Source organism: Heptranchias perlo, chromosome 24 (assembly GCF_035084215.1).
Source record: "Heptranchias perlo isolate sHepPer1 chromosome 24, sHepPer1.hap1, whole genome shotgun sequence".
Taxonomy (NCBI): Eukaryota; Metazoa; Chordata; class Chondrichthyes; order Hexanchiformes; family Hexanchidae; genus Heptranchias; species Heptranchias perlo.
In genome coordinates this window covers 40993244-41010743 of record NC_090348.1, presented here as the reverse complement: position 1 = coordinate 41010743, position 17500 = coordinate 40993244, and the positions used below count along the sequence as shown (strand labels likewise).

The following is a 17500-nucleotide window of genomic DNA, read 5'->3' as shown; positions in this document are numbered from 1 at the left end:
CTTTGGTTCTTGTTGAAGGCAAAGAAATAATCTTTAATTGGAGCACCATACCTTGAGTTCTAATGGGGCACAGCCAAAAATGTCAACCTCTTTCTGATGCCGAAATGACCTGTTGTGAATTTCCAGCTGTTTTCTCCCCCCCCCCCCCCCCCCAACCCCCTCGATTTCTAGCCCTTGCTGTCTTATCACATTTTATTGTCGTGCCTGAGTTTCTGATGGTGATTCTGCTGCCAGTAATGGGTAAACTGAATCCAGTGCCATGCCTTGCTGCAAAAAGACCAAGCATTCCTGATAATTTGCCAGTGTCACCACTTCAGATGTTGCTCAGCTGCAGGACTTTGCAGCTACGCATTCTCGACGAACTGCCACTGGACATTGTGCAGGGCAGTTGGTTGAGAAATGATGGGCACAATAGATTCAGTATCATCTTTGCAACTCATGTCTGACCCTGGATTGTGACCCTGGGCTGACTGTTTTCTTTGAGGTTTCAGCTCATGCGCTCTTGACGCTGAGAAATCCCCTAATACAGTAATAATGCTACTCAGATGGGGACGATTAGGGACAAAAAAGATCATCTTGTGGAGGCAGAGGGTATGGCTGAGGAACTAAATGAATACTTTGCATCGGTCTGCACTAGCGAAGAGGTTGCTGCCAATGTAGCAGTAGAGGAGTAGGTCGTCGTGATTATTGGATAGGATAAAAATAGATGAAGAGGAGGTACTTAAAAGATTGGCAGTACTCAAAGTAGAAAAGACACCCGATCCACATGGGATGCATCCTAGGTTATTGATGAAAGGGTGGAAATTGCGGACGATCTAGCCACAATTTTCCAATTCTCCTTAGGTAGGGGGCCAGTGCCAGAAATCTGGAGGATTCCGAATGTTACACCCTTGTTCAAAAAATGGGAGAGATATAAACCTGGCAATTACAGGCAAGTCAGCCTAACATCGGTGGTGGGGAAACTTTGAGACAGTAATCCGGGATAAAATTAATTGGCACTTGGAAAATCATAGGCCAATAAATGAAAGTCAGCACGAATTTGTTAACGGCAAATTGTGTTTAACTTTTTTTTTATTCGTTCATGGGATGTGAGCGACCATGGCAAGACCAGCATTTAATGCCCATACCTAATTGCTGCCGTCTTGAACCACTGCAGTCCGTGTGGTGAAGGTTCTCCCACAGTGCTGTTAGGAAGGGAGTTCCAGGATTTTGACCCAGCGACGATGAAGGAACGGCGATATATTTCCAAGTCAGGATGGTGTGTGACTTGGAGGGGAACGTGCAGGTTGTTCCCATGTACCTACTGCTCTTGTCCTTCTAGGTGGTAGAGGTCGCGGGTTTGGGAGGTGCTGTGGAAGAAGCCTTGGCGAGTTGCTGCAGTGCATCCTGTGGATGGTACACACTGCAGCCATGGTGCGCCGGTGGTGAAGGGAGTGAATGTTTAGTGTGGTGGATGGGGTGCCAATCAAGCGGGCTGCTTTGTCCTGGATGGTGTCGAGCTTCTTGAGTGTTGTTGGAGCTGCACACATCCAGGCAAGTGGAGAGTATTCCATCACACTCCTGACTTGTGCCGTGTAGAAGGTGGAAAGGCTTTGGGGAGTCAGGAGGTGAGTCACTCGCCCCAGAATACTCGGCATCTGACCTGCTCTCGTAGCCACAGTATTTATGTGGCTGCACCAGTTAAGCTTCTGGTCAATGGTGACCCCCATGATGTTGATGGTGGGGGATTCGGCGACGGTAATGCCGTTGAATGTCATGGGGAGGTGGTTAGACACTCTCTTGTTGGAGATGGTCATTGCCTGGCACTTGTCTGGCGCGAATGTTACTTGTCACTTATCAGTCCAAGCCTGGATGTTGTCCAGGTCTTGCTGCATGCGGGCACGGACTGCTTCATTATTTGAGGGGTTGCGAATGGAACTGAACATTGTGCAATCATCAGCGAACATCCCCATTTTTGACCTTATGATGGGGAGGGAAGGTCATTGATGAAGCTGCTGAAGATGGTTGGGCCAAGGACATTGCCCTGAGGAACTCCTGCAGCAATGTCCTGGGGCTGAGATGATTGGCCATCAACAACCACTACCATCTTCTTTTGTGCTAGGTATGACTCCAGCCACTAGAGTTTTTCCCCTGATTCCCATTGACTTCAATTTTACTAGGGCTCCTTAGTGCCACATTCGGTCAAATGCTGCCTTGATGTCAAACTTGATTGAGTTCTTTGATGAAGTAATGGAGAGGGTTGATGAGGGTAGCGCGGTTGATGTATATATGGACTTTCAAAAGGCATTTGATAAAGTACCACATAATAGATTTGTTAGCAAAATTAAAGCCTATGGGATTAAAGGTACATTAGCAGTGTGGGTACAAAATTGGCTAAGGGACAGAAAGCAGAGAGTAGTGGTGAACTGTTTTTCATACTGGAGGGAAGTATACAGTGGTGGTACCCAGGGGTTAGTATTATGACCACTGCTCTTTTTGATAATATATTAATGACCTGGACTTGGGTATCGAGGGTACAGTTTCAAAGTTTGCAGATGATATGAAACTCAGAAATGTAGTAAACAATGTGGAGGATAGTAACAGACTTCAGGAGGACATAGACAAACTGGTGAAATGAGCAGACACGTGGCGGATGAAATTTAACGCAGAGAAGTGATACATTTTGGTAGGCAGAATGAGGAGAGGCAATATAAACTAAATTATACAATTTTAAGGGGAGTGCAGGAACAGAGAGACCTGGGGGTGTATGTACACAAATTTTTGATGGTGGCAGGTCAAGTTGAGTAGGCTGTTTTTTTTAAAAAAGCATATGGGATCCTGGGCTTTATTAATAGACATGATGTGGAGATGCCGGTGATGGACTGGGGTTGACAATTGTAAACAATTTTACAACACCAAGTTATAGTCCAGCAATTTTATTTTAAATTCACAAGCTTTCGGAGGCTTCCTCCTTCGTCAGGTAAATGTTCAGGAGCTCCTGAACATTTACCTGACGAAGGAGGAAGCCTCCGAAAGCTTGTGAATTTAAAATAAAATTGCTGGACTATAACTTGGTGTTGTAAAATTGTTTACAATTTATTAATAGAGACATAGAGTACAAAAGCAAGGAAGTTACTACTAACTCGTGCAGTCTGGAGGCTTTGAAACATTGTTATTTAAAGTAACCTGTCTAAATGGTTGCACCCAAATTGAAATGAGTCTGTATCTGTGGGGAGGTTAAGGTCAGGCACATTCCTATGGGAAGGGACAATCAGAGGGGGATAGTCATCAACAGGGCTCATTGGTGTCAGCAGAAATCTAGGACTGTCTCCCTCCCTCATTGAAACCTGATGAAGAGAAAAATAAAGGAAAACTGAAAAGATGATATCAACAAAAACTTAAATTTACCGATGGTGTAAGTAACACTTGAATTAAAAAGGGGTGTTTGAAAACGGTAAGGTAAATTATTTGAAATGTTTTTGGATGAATTGGTAAAGAATACATGTAGAAAAAGAGAGAAACCTGACAGCAATCCATTGTGAAACTGTACAAAGGGAGGAAACAGTAGGAATTAAATGTACTTTGGCATCGTGTTCCACCACCAGCCCCTCCCCATGCCACCCTGTTTGCAAGTGAAGTTTTGACTTCGTAAAACTGAACCTGAGTATTGGCCTTTTTTTTGGGGGCTTAACCAGGAGTGTAAACAGATGATTGTTCTTCTGACAGGTGTTAGTTGCCACTCACTGTGGTTGTTGTCAGGAAAGTTGTATTTGCACCCTTTGGAAAAGATGAGACTTTGAGATGACCTAATTGATGTGTTCATAGTTATAAAGAACACTGATGAGATCTGGGCAAATTGTTCAGTATCCCAAAGGATTTAGACACCAGGACGCACACATGTAAGAATTAGTGTGGAATGAGGGGGTCCCCTTATGAGGAAAGGTTGGACAAGTTGGTCCTGTACACACTGGAGGTTAGAAGAACGAGAGGTGATCTTATTGAAACATTTAAGATCCCGGGGGGACTTGAAGGGGTAGATGCTTGAGAGGATGTTTCCCCTTGTGGGAGAGACTAGAACGAGGGGCCGCAGTTTAAAAATAAGGGGTCTCCCATATAAGACTGAGATGAGGAGAATTTTTTCCTTTCAGCGGGTCGTGAGTCTGTGGAACTCACTTCCCCAGAGAGCGGTGGAGGCAGGGTCATTGAATATTTTTAAGGCTGAGTTAGATAGATTCCTGATTAACAAGGGAGTCAAAGATTATAGTAGGTAGACGGGAAAGTAGGGTTGAGGTCGCAGTCAGATCAGCCATGACCTTATCAAATGGCAGAGCAGGTTCGAGGGGCCGAATGGCCCACTCCTGCTCTTAATTTGTATGTTCCTGGTAAGTTAGAAGTAAGGAAAATCAGACTTTTTTTTTACACAAGCGTTTATGGAAATGTTGCCTGGAAAGCTAATTGAAGTGAACAGTGTAGATGGATTTAATACGCCATTCGATGTATGTATTCTGGAATGGAGGCAATAATCAGTTTATTGTGAGAGGAGCAGTTGAGCGCATTTAAGAATGGGTGGACTTACTATGCTTAGTGGCCATTTCCTGTTGCAAAAATTTCTCTTGCTTTTCAGAAGAGAAAATGTTCGGCCAAGGCAGCTCAACTTGTGCACAAAGCTTGACGGCGTTTCGGCGTTTAAGAATTAGGAATTTGCTCCCATCCATCCTTGGGATAAATTTGAGAGAAAATATTGTAAAAATAAAAAAAAGAATCTTAATCAGTCTCTGAAATGATTTGTTCTGAATTTTCATGGTGAGGATAAGTGCAGATGTTTGAACACAGCACTGTGTAAATCTATTTACTGTTTTATCAGTATAAATAATGGAGTTCACACTTTTCAGATTAAACCAAACAAAAATAGTCCCGTTCCCCCGAAAACCAGTTTATAGATTGAATAATTTCTATAATATTCAATTATATCTTCAATCCTTGGTAAATAATGAACAGGCTTGTAGTTTGTAAAAGGTACACCTTCCTTCAGAAATGTCCTTGTGGTTACTTCAGTTGTTATACTGGGCATTTTGGTGTATACTATTTCAATGCAGGGACAATTGGTTGCCACAGAATCCTGTTTTCCAGGGGAAAAGAGCACAAACCCGTTATGTATACCAATCCGAGCATGGGGGAGGGGAGAAAAGAGCTTCACTTTCTGTCGTTTTATTGGATCATGGGCTAATGTCGGGACAAATCCAAAACACTGTTTGCAGTTATTTCTATCGCTGCAAAATCTAGAAAACTAAAGCTTGGTGACAAGGGCCAAAAAAAAAAGCACACACAAGAGGCAGGCCGAGGCAGGTGGCTGGTGAAAGTCATTATCGAGACAGTATTTATCCCAACTGTTGCTCACAAAGTGGACCGGTGTGTTCGAGTGGGCCTTGAATACTTGCAACTTTTGACTTCACGATATCTGCAGTTGAATTTCTGTCGCTGGTTCTGCGTTTCTGCTACGGTAAGCGCAGCAATAGTCCCAATTGAAACGGGGGAGTGGCTGTAAACTATCAGTCAATGAGGGCATGCAAGTTACCAACAAACGGACTTATTTTGTAACAGAAATGTTTAATTGTCTCGCTTGGAACCATCCTGACACTAATTCAAGTGACTTTGCAAAAACCAAAGGGAAAGAAGTGGGCTGCTGCTTTTCGCACATTAAATAATGGCTAACCTGGAAAGAAACCGTACCTCGCTTTGAAGTATCAATTGGAAATGCAGCTACATATGTTGCCTGAGGCCATTACCATAGAAACCCACTGTGTCTCAACTGGAATTATTAGCAGCTGACTTTGTGCCTGCGGCCATAGCATGGAGAAGGAAGCAGGGAGGAGGAATGAGAGGTGGAGAACTGGAAGCATAATTTTTTTTCTTCTTGACATTTCCTGGGCTTCTCACCTCAGTGGACATGTGGCTAAAATGTTCTCCGCTGTTCTGCCTGCCCCCTTTATGAACCTGCTGGTAGGAGGTGACTCTCGAGTTTTTCCCTTTTTTCCTGCATGGAAGTGTTTGGCCTCCACTTGGTGCTTCTTCATGGCGACGACTGCAGTGGAAGGGAACGATGTGAGGATCACGAGTCCACTTCCTGCCAGTCTGTCGTGCTACGTATTAATGGCAGGAGCCACCGAGTTCCCCGTATTTAAATGCTGTTTTTTTTTTTGCACGGTCAATATTTTTTCCTTCCGGTGTTTATTTGTCACATGATCTTTAAGTTCACATCCTTGCTGTGCACCTGTCTCTGATCATGACAGGTTGTCAGGCAACCTGTTTTCCAGGCTTTTGCTGGTGGTGCTGGGTAGCTAACAGCTGGGAAGTACACAAACATGGCCCAGTGTGACTCCCTCGGGTTTTGCCCTCCCTCTTGCGCTGAAACCTAGAATGTGCTTCATGAGATCGGGAGCATATTTGGATAATTGCGGGATAATTTCACTTTTACATGCCGTCTGATGCTTGGGAGTTGTGTGCCTGTTGCATTTTGCAAACCAATTAAGAGCCACCACATCAAATTCTTACCACTGTCACTTTCTGATCACTCTCTTGTGCGTGGACATTCTCTTCTTCCTTTCTCTCTTCCTCCCATACCATCACTCATCGCTTTCCCCCTTCACTCCTGCACGGGCTGACCTGTGATGATTTGATTTTTTTTTAACCATTAACATTGGTGAATAAATGAGCAGTATAAATGAGCCACCTCCCCTGACACTGATAGCAGTGTATTTGGATGCTGACTTTGGATTATGGCAAAGCATCTCAGTGTAAATGTGCTGTTTGAGACAGGTGTTTTTGGAGAGAGATGTGCAAGTGCTGAGAGGAACAGATGACATAGATTTGAGCAGGCTATTTGACTTACACTGTGGGTGTTGCATTTCACAACACTGGTTGAAAATGTTCAAGTTTGTGAATGGTACTGGAGATTTTAGAGGTATATGGACTGAAATTATGAAACATTGCTTCTTTTATGAAACATGATGGTCCCTCTGCCATTGAAGGCATGGTAATATCTGTGGAGGGCAGCACACCAAGCTTGAACAGTGGAAGTGTGGGGGTGGACAATGAGATTTGCTTGATTACCTTTGGGGATAAGAGAGTATTTGTACAAAACCTCTCCTGTTTGATCTCCTGAGGGAGTATATGATGGCGTGGGCTGTACACGGCATGTGGAAGGAGTGGGTTTGATGGGCAAAATGGCCTTTTTTTCTTTTCACAAGTTCTAGAATTGACTTCCGCTTGCAATTAGATAGTGTCAGAATTTATATTGCAGCTTCCTCTCCTGTAATAGAAACATGAGCGAGACAGAATATTACATAAAATGTACAGCACAGAAGCAGGCCATTCGGCCCTTTAGGTCTATGCCGGTTTATGCTCCACACGAACATTTTATGCTTCAAACGAGCCGAATACATTCCTGAGAAATCAGTCCTCCTTTACATTTTAATCAGCAAGCAAAGAGACTGAGCAATATCTCACTTTTTCTCTTTTTTTTGGATTGATTTTAAAATTGCAGTATCTCCGCCTTGAGCTTTGATTCTTGAGGGTATCAGAACCGCACGCCGTGCTACAGTGCTGCACAGAGGTCGCCCTGTCTTTGGTAATTCTTTGGGCTTGGCGGAGAAAAAAAAAAGAGCTACAAGTGCTTGAATCTGTTTTGTGAATCTGGCATCCGTTTTGGGAGAGAAACTTTATCTTCAAGTCTGGTTCCGGTTGAGCAGGTCATCAACGGGGGATCTCCACTGTGCAATAAATTGGTTGGCCAGGTGTTGAAGGATAGAATACTAGAGCCTGGTCTTCAGTTGCTTCTAAGCCTTTATTCACACAAAATCACAATCCCCTCCCCGATAAGCTCCCATATGAATGGATACAAGAGAGTCCCCAATTGATATGCACCACCTGAATACAATTAACATTAATTGATATAAATCATACGGATACAGTTAACACCCTGCAGGTTACTGTGTTGCATCATTGGTGCCCGTGCATTCCTATGATTTGATGGAATGGGAAAACTGCCACAGTACAAATGTCTGCTTGCAGTGGCTATGTGTAAACTAGTGCTTTTTTTTAAAACAAAAAAATTCCAGCTACCCATACAAGACCAGATCCTGGTCCAGATATGCAGGACACAAATCTTCCTACATACTTTTCCACCACCATCAAAAGAGGTTTCTCCTTAGTTGATCATACTGGTGGGGGTTGGGAGCGACCTGAATGTGCATTGCTGTGTGGGATACAGAACTGCTGGACTTGAGGTGTTTATTGAGGTTCCAGTGAGAGAGACTCACTGAAGGGGAGTCATTTGGGCTTCCTGTGGCTTCTCTAGCTACTACCCAGCCTACCCATTGGTGCTCAGAGTTACCGAGAACTGAGTGGGAGGAATCCCAGCTTCAAGTGACGGGTCTACCCCTCTAGGCCCCATTAATGATCTAGGCTGGCCAGTCCAACATTAACAAGGCTACTTACAATGATAGAGGGATAAACAGGGCAGAGACAGGCTGCCTTTAATATGTCCTTTATTGTATCAATTTCTAAACAAAATGTTAACTGTTTTTCAATATCTTTGTGAAAAAGAAGTTTAACCATGATTTCACTTTCTTTTAGTTAGCTGTTTAATAATGAAATTAATCATACCAAACCATTCCTGTCCATTTCTCCATAATCTGTGCTGATTTATGCCCTAATCAAACCTGTTCAGTGCCATGATGTCCCTGTTAACCTGACGTTAACCCTTAAGGGTGGTTATCCTGCGTGCTTGGGTAAAGTGTTAACCACTGTTGTGTTAATGCGGAGTTCCTGTTTGTCAGGATAAGGTTAAACTGAAAGCCGCACCCAAACGTTGTTCATAGCCAAAGTACATATAACTATAGCATTTTATTGAGCCCCACCTGATCCTTCTCATTACATTTTTTAATCCCTTTGGTCTCATTTAGCAACATTTCTGCAGCCTTCTTTAACAGATTTTCCTGTTAGTTTCTCCCATTTCACACCTCTTTTTCCATTTTTTTTATTACTTTCCTTTAATATTGGACGCCGTTTGTCTTATTTTTAAATATTCTCCCCTCCAATTCTTTATTCTATGGCCTCTGCAAAATACCTCTTTTCCACAGAAAACATTGTGTACTCTCCGTGCACAGTATCGAGGGCATGGCATAGCATTCGAGTGATGTATTACTCCTGATTTAAGATTTATTAGAGACACTTCCGCCATGTGTCTCCTGGCATTGTGCAGTTTCTCCATAGGTAATAAGCAAGTTTGTACTAACTGTTGTATTCTTGCAGGATTGTTGGAGATGAGCAGATAGGGGACTCCCAAAAAAAAATTGCCCTTTGAACTCTTGGGACTGAGTTGCAAACCGTCTGAAATGATGGGATTTAAGATTCCTTTCTCTGACAGCTGCAGAGCCCCGGTTTGAGTGGGGTTTGAGTAATCTCTTTCCAATAGATGAAGGTCCATCATTTCAGCAGAGCGCGCCTATGGCAGCCTTGCTCAGAAAAGCAATGAGAAGGCTGAGGTGTGGGAAATAGAAAAAGATCACATCAGTCCAGTAGTGCTTGATATGTCTGGAGTTGGGCTCAAGGGTGGGATTTAATCTGCTTCTAGCCATGCTGTACCTTTCTAACCTTGAGGATGACATTGAGTGCTAAATGTGCAAGAATAATTTGTCCCATTCCTCCCCTGATGGGCACATCCGACAAGTTATTTGTGGGATTCATTAGAAAAAGCTGCTGACCGTTTTGAACAAGAATATTTTGTACCGTGCTACTCAAAAAATAAAAGTAAAATAAAATAATTGCCACTTCTATTCTGAGCTATGGAAAAAAAAAATCAGCAGCTCCGTGAACTTTTGATATTGAATCTATTGATGATGTGGGAGGCGTTTCAAACGACTTTGAAGCTGTGACATGCGATATCTGTGTGACCATTGCTCTAATCACCAGAACAGTAACAACTTTAAGGTGGATCAGCTGGCGTCAGAACTAGAAGTGTTTGAATTCTCGTCCGGAAACACTCTGGGAGATTATTTTGTCCTGGAAAGCAGGGAACTCTCTTGTTCTTTCAGTACCCTTTGGTTTCATCAATTCCAACTCCAGTTCAGCCAGCATGAGTGTTGTATGGTGTGTTCTTGTGTTGGATCCAACAATTAGGTTTAGATTCTCCTCCGCCAAAGAGCGGTTGAGGTTCTTGTAATAAAATCTTTTTGTTTTAGTTTTTTGTGATCGTGGGCGGTTGATGATTGTTGGGTGAAAAATATCATCAGAGTGATGGGGCCACTGCCAGCCATTCCTTCCTCACCTCACGTGTGCAAATGCTGGTGGGGAGGGGCAGGGCCCAAGTTGCCAGCCCATTGACCTCTCATCAGCCATGATCCCTGAAGACATCAACGACTTGCATTAATATAGGGCCTTTTAACGTAGTAAACCGTCCCAAGGCTCTTCACAGGCGTGTTACCGGACAAAATTTGACACCGAGCCACATAAGGAGATAATTAGGATAGGTGACCAAAAGCTTGGTCAAGGAGTTAGGTTTTAAGGAGTATATTAAAGGAGGAGAGAGAGATGGAGAGGTGGAAAGGTTTAGGGAGGGAATTCCAGAGCTAGGGGCCCAGGCAGCTGAAGGCACAGCTGCCAATGGTGAAGCGATTAAAATCGGGGATGTGCAAGAGACCAGAATTGGAGGAGCGCAGAGATCTCAGAGGGTTGTCGGGCTGGGAGGGGGCGGCCATGGAGGGATTTGAAAAAAGGATGAGAATTTTAAAATCGGGGTGTTGCCAGACCGGGAGCCAATGTAGATCAGCAAGCACAGGGGGGTGCATAACAGCTGGCCCGAAATAACGGTGAAATGGCTCCAGATGCTCCAAATGGAGGGAGGGGACCAAGTAGATACCTCCTCCTCCTCCACCTTGCCATCCTCTCCGCTGAGGCCATTCGTGCATGACAGTCTGGTCTTTGGACCCCTGTGGCACCTTTCATTTATCTGCATCCCTCTTCTGCTGCAATGGCAGTCCCACTGCAGCATCCTCCTGTACCTCCCCGCAGGCCTCTGACATGCTGCTGCTTGTTGGTGGGAATACCAACATCAGTACGTAATGATCCCCCCCCCACCACCCCCCAACCCAGGAAACTGAGACTGGGTCATGGTGGGGTTGGAGCGACGAGCATAAATCCTATCCAACCTTGTAGGGGCAGGATCAGGAACATCCAGGTAGGTGCCTTAGCCCCAACCTCAAGAGAAACCTCTCTTGCAGTAGTGTAACATTTTCACCTCCCACACCAGCCGCCCTTGAGGCCTGTCTGATTTGAGATTGCAGATTAACATTTTGGACCCTAAACCAATTGGAGCTGGATTTGAGACTGTCCAAACTCATTTGACTTCAGATCGTCACAAACAGCAGAACTGAGTTTCTTTCTGCAACCCCCCCCCGGTGAAAGGATAATGAGCTAACCCACCGCAGCAACCAGTTACTCTCTCTCTTACCCCACCCCAGCACCGCTGCCGCCCCCCCACCCACCCACCCACCCAAATTTTCTCATCGACAACTGAACAAATACAAGACAGTTGCATCGGTGGTGAATTCTGCCACTTCACTGGCCCAGCAGACAACTTATGAAAAGTGGCTAAGTGAAATTTAAACACTCCCCCTTTATCCTCCGTTCAAAAATGAACATTGTATTGAGCTTAACATCTGAACTGACCACACATTTGTGGTAATATAACTGGCTGAATATTGCCTCTCGCAGCACCAATCAGACTTTTAAAAGGCCTTTATTTAGCCACTTTTCACAAATTGGCTTCCAGACTAACCTGCTTGTTTAATAAGAACGTTAATGCATCCTCATTAGATAAGTGCAGGCAATCATGAAATGTTTCATCTGCCCGCCTTGGGTGACACTTTGAGCGTCAGTCTGGATTGTCATTGAGCGATCCCTGCTTGACTTCACGTAGGGCCGTAGGCGATGATTGACTCATTCCAGTGAAGCAGTGACTGTTGTTTGAACAGAGATGGTATAGCATGCAGTATAAACATTAGTGTCAAGTGATCTGGGATGCCTAATCCCGCAAAGCTACTGAGGCACATGTCCGATTAAACTTGGAGGCTCTGCGATGACCCAGGCCTTCGCTGCCATAGAGACGGAGGCTTTCACTTCCTATCAAGTAGAACAGAACCTGTGCTCCAGATCTTTTCTGGACTTCCCCCACCACTGCAAGAAGTTTGCCTCCCTCACCCCCAAAGGCATTTTTAGATGATGTAAGACTAGATATGTAAAATCATAGACTTTCTCAATCACTCTGAAGTGCCAGGTGCTAATTGTAGTAGGTGGACGGTAATTTTTTTTAATATTCATTCTCTGGAGGATGCGGGCTTTGCAGGCAAGGCTGGCATTTATTGCCCATCCCTAGTTGCCCTGAGAAGGTGGTGGTGGACCTCCTTCGCTGCAGTCCATGTGGTGAGGGCGGTCCCACAATGTTTTTAGGTAGGGAGATCCAGGGTTTTGGCCCAGTGACAATGACAGAGTGGCAACGCATGTCTGAGTCAGGATGGTGTTCCTATGCACCTGTTGCCCTTGTCCTTCTAGGTGGTGGAGGTCGCGGGCTGGTAAGGTGGCACATGCATGCTTTGTTTTCAAGGCTCCTTCTTGAAATGAGCTTAAATGGCTGTGTTTCTGAGTTTGAGTCGTTCTCATACCCTGATTGTCTTTGAGCATATTGATAATGTCCACTCAAAATAGGCCATTCAAAACTTGAGCAAGGTCCATCATGGAATATCCTGTAAGTATTTGAGATATGCAGGGAAACTTGCATCAATCAGGCGCTAACGATGTCTGCTTAATTTGTACTTGTTTTCTGTTGAAAATTGCTTGCTTGCTGGGACGGGCCAGTGGGGAAGGAGAGGGGATAATGGCTGGTAAAGACCGGCAGTGATCACTTGATTCATTAATGCACTTCTCAATTTTAGTACACTTTTGTAAATTGCAAACCAATAAAAATATGAGTCTGCACACTTCTGCAGTGAAAGATGATTAATTTGACCTATTGGCAATGGAATTATGATTGTGCAACCAACTGTCTGCCTTTACAAACGTATTCCTCCTCCTCTAGGGTTGGTCATTTTCATTGTGAACGTGTTGAAGGAAGTGAACCCATCAATGTTGAGATGAATTTATTTGAAGGCATTGAACTTTGTTTAAGTAGATGCTTCAAATCAGCTTAACACGGTACCACTGCATTGTTTGTCTATTAAAATGTGCGTATATCAAGTCAGTATATACTAAAGGGGAAACAGATGATGCATTTGAACACTAAGCCAAATTTGAACATTACGATCTATGTTTTCCCAGTGATGAATGCAGCGTTCTAGTCCAATAGATTTCCAGTTAACTCAGTTTAAGCTGTAGGATTTTTATCTGAGCACATCCTGGTTCCCTTCAGCACACAAATGACATCAGCATCAAATTCCTAGATTGTATTGGGCCCTGAAGTATTCGTATTGAACATTTTTCTCTTGCTTTTGCCATCATCACGCCCAACGGAATATGAAAACAAAATAGCAATGCTACAGGGAAGATTGTGACAAATTACTGAGTTAGGCTAACTTTGAAGTTTTGCTTATTTCATCATCTAGGGTTTGTGAAATGTTTAAACATTGAAATGTGTGTGGTTTTTATCAAACTGCACAAGTATTGTATATTTTGATGGTCCAAGCATGCGTGCAACTGAAGGAGTAGAATCCGCTCAGAATTGTTGAGGCTATCCAGGAACTCTGAGCACAGGATTGTATCCCCATTCAGAGAGATACAAGCTTATGTCCATAACCTTGAATTATATTTGGACATGAGTTGCTGTCACTGGGCAAATTGGGGTTACACACGTAACTACGGCACGTCCGAATTTCTTTGATCTTTTACACACGTCTATCGATTCTTGCGCCCAAATGCACCTTGGCTCATGATAATGGCTCCGCCCCCAGGCTGAAGAGCTTTACATGCAAATTTCTTGCAATTACACTGGTTCAAAATGGGTGTAAAATTTTAGGCATAGCAGGTTTCATTGTGATTTTTTTTTAAGCATTTTTTAAAATAATATTATCCTCACTGAGACCTGCACTGTGTTTTCTGTTTCTTTGAATGCATTTTTATTGCTGCAGTGTAAGTCACATTAAAAATTGAAAAGCTTCCACAATTGTATGTTCTTAAACATCTGTGCCTAATGTTTGAGTTAGATAGTTTGAAACTTCAATTTTCTTACATAAATGAATATATGGTGTGAGTTTTGCGCTTTCCTCGAGCCTCGATTGTCTGCACTGATTTCAGCATGTTTACGCCAAATTTTACGTTCTGGTGTATGTTATTGAGATTGGCAAGAAATTTAGGTGTTAGTTGATATCTGCAAAATGGGTGTAACTTCCCCCACAGAAAATCCACCCCAGCATGTGGTGGGAGGTGGCTTGATGGGCAGAGTGGCCTATTTTCATTCCATGACTCCTATGGTGATGTTTGACATGCAGAGTAATGCCTCAGCCTCAAGAGGGAAAATTGCTAAGAGTTATGCCAGTCCTGATCGAAGAATAATGTTGCTGGGAGTGTGGCAACATAATCACATCACATACCAACATACAAAATTGACCAAAAAAAGAAAAAGACCAGCTGGTCCATCAAGCCTGCCCCACACCATGGGATGGCAGGAGCATCATGACTAAATACTTCAACCCTTTCCCTCCCCCCCCCCCCCCCCCCCCCCCCCCCGGCAACCATATAATCTCCTGGGAGTGTCAAAAAACTCCGAACCCCTCGGGCGATCAAAACCAATCCAGGAGGTTACGTGGACCAAGTAAACACCTGCCTGTGTTGAAAGGTGAAAGAATGCTTCTAAACCTGTTCTGTAGATGTCATTATTCCAATTACATGTACTTGTTAATTTTATTGCAGGAGAGGCTCACAATGCAAAGAACTGGTTTAAACAAGACAATTCTCTTTAATGCAACAATGAAGTGAGATGACACAGTGGCTCAGAAGCAGATGCACAGCTACAACTCGGTAAGACCTTGTTTAATTAGCAGCATCGATAATCTTCCTGGCTTTAGAATCTTTGTTGCTGGGTTGTGATTGACTTTTGAGTTGCATACATTATTCGATTGTACAGGTATTTAATGATCGAGAGGCTGCCACTGAGCCTCATCCATGAATTTAGAGCCCCCTTACCATTTTACAATGATTTTGTGAATGATTCCCAAGTTCCAGAACATCTGGGGTCATTTTCAGGTGCAGTTGTGTTCTAGCCTATCAATCCCATTTGAAGCCAAGCATGATGGTGCTTTGTGGGCTGATAAGGCTGTCGTTTCCACTTGATCAGAAGTGCAGAGGGTAGACTTGGAAAGGATCAAAACCACTGAGGGTAGTGTTCCAAGTTATGACTCCGGTACATGACTCATTTAAAATTCTTGTGCAGTAGTTGGGAATTTTTCAGGATTCAATTTTGAAAAAAAATTGTAGGTGTGAAAACTCACCAGAATGTGCCAAGCTGCAACTTATTTTCTTCTTCACAAACGTGACTTGAAAATCTGTTTAATTTCACACCACTACTAAGGAATCCTATAAAGACAGAGTCGTACAATTATGGATAAAAAAGGGAGGAGGAAGGGCAAATTGGGGGGAAAAGGTGCTTAAATTGCATCTCAGGTTGGTCAGCATCTGAAAGAGACAAGTAGATTAATATTTTGGGTGGGGCCCTTCAAAGAAAAGAAACAAGAAAAAACATAATTACATTTATACAGCACCTTTCATAACCTCAGGACGTCCCAAAGCGCTTTACAGCCAATGAAGTACTTTTGATGTGTCGTCACTGTTGTAGGGAAAATGTGGCATCCAATTTACGCACAGCAAGATCCCACAAACAGCAATGAGATAATGACCGGATTATCTGCTTTTAATGATGTTGAGGGATAAATATTGGCCAGGACTCCAGGGAGAACTTTCCTACTCTTCTTCGAATAGTGCTGTGGAATCTTTTGCATCCACCTGAGAGGGCGGACAGGGGCTTGGCTCAGCACCTCCGACAGTGCAGCACTCAGCACTGCTCTGAGGTGTCAGTCTAGGTTATGTGCTCAAGTTGCTTGAACCCACAATCTCCTGACTGAGGCGAGAGTGCTACCACTAAGCCCTGGCTAATTGCCGAAGAACTGACATTCACTTTTCCATTAAAGGGTCCCAGATGAAACATTAACTTATCTTTCTCTTTCAAATACTGACCAACTTGCAGTGCATTTCCAGTGCTATTTTTTTTCTTTCTGAACAATGCCATATTACTTAAACTTAATGTTATTTGATAAATTCTGTCAGTTAAGGAGATGGAGGAACCTGTGCACCTTTTGACTGCGAGCCTTATTTGGTATTGGTGAAAGGGTGTGTTTCCTTAAAGGTATTTTCAGTCATCAATTTTGTTGTAGACTGTAGCATCAGGAATCGCTTTGAATTATATGCATTTTCCTTTATTCCCTGAAAGGATATTTATGAAGCCATATGTTCTAATGTTCAAACCATACACTCCTTAACAGGATTATCAGCTCCACTTTTACCAGTGTACCCAATTTTTATTTTGCTAGTTAACATCTCTGCAGAAAGTTCCAAATGGTGCATGGAATATTTAAGAATCAGTGAAGTACCATAGAACCAAACGCAATCGGTCACTGTGGGAAAAGATCATGCATTTAAGAGGAAGCTCGGTAAACACGAGGGAGAAAGGAATGGTGTGCTGGTAGGTTTAGATGAAGATGGGGTGGGAGGAGTCTCATGTGGAGCGTAAACACCAGCATTGACCGTTGGGCTAAATGGCCTGTTCGTGTGCTGCACATTCTATGTAAGTGTCGGCTCTGTCATGATCTGTTCTGCTTCTCCTACATCCAGGTGCTAATGGTTACTGTTAAGAACGAACTCATGGATGGGGATCGCAGAGCAAACAGTGAGATGGAGTGAGTTTCACTAGGCTGTGTTTGAGCAGCTCTTAGCAGCTGGTCTCAGAGTTGGATGAGTAGAGGCTGAAGAGTGGATCACTTGCCTACTCTACAGCCAAGGAATATTGTGGGATTGATGAGAGAGGGTTTGGAAGGGGAGAGGAGGACTGGCAATTAAAAAGGGTGAGGATCAAATAAAAAAAAAACAGAAATAACGTCAGTATTTTTCAGCGTGCTATGCCCTGAGATTTTGTGACGAGTTTATTTATCCGCTTGCTGCAGAAGTAAGTGGGAAGGGTATATTGGCCTTGTAGGGAGTGCAGTGTAGATTTACTAGAATGATACCTGGACTCCAAGGGTTAAATTACGAGGAGCGATTACATGAACTAGGGTCGTATTCCCTGGAATTTAGAAGATTACTGGATGATTTGATCGAAGTTTTCCAGCTGTTCAGGGGAACTGATAGGGTAGATAGATAGAAACCATTTCCACTGGTTGGGGAGTCTAGGACCAGGGGACGTAGCCTAAAAATTAGAGCCAGG

At 43.5% G+C, this 17500-nt stretch overlaps 1 long non-coding RNA gene across 7 annotated transcripts in view; it reads left to right on the top strand.

The window, feature by feature from the left end:
* LOC137341724 (uncharacterized) overlaps positions 1-17500 on the top strand; it is a 231840-nt gene that overhangs the window by 151081 nt on the left and 63259 nt on the right. For all 7 annotated transcript variants that reach the window (XR_010967103.1, XR_010967100.1, XR_010967104.1 and 4 more), the window contains one exon: positions 14938-15045. This is a non-coding gene — a long non-coding RNA (uncharacterized lncRNA). The remainder of the gene's footprint in view (positions 1-14937; positions 15046-17500) is intronic.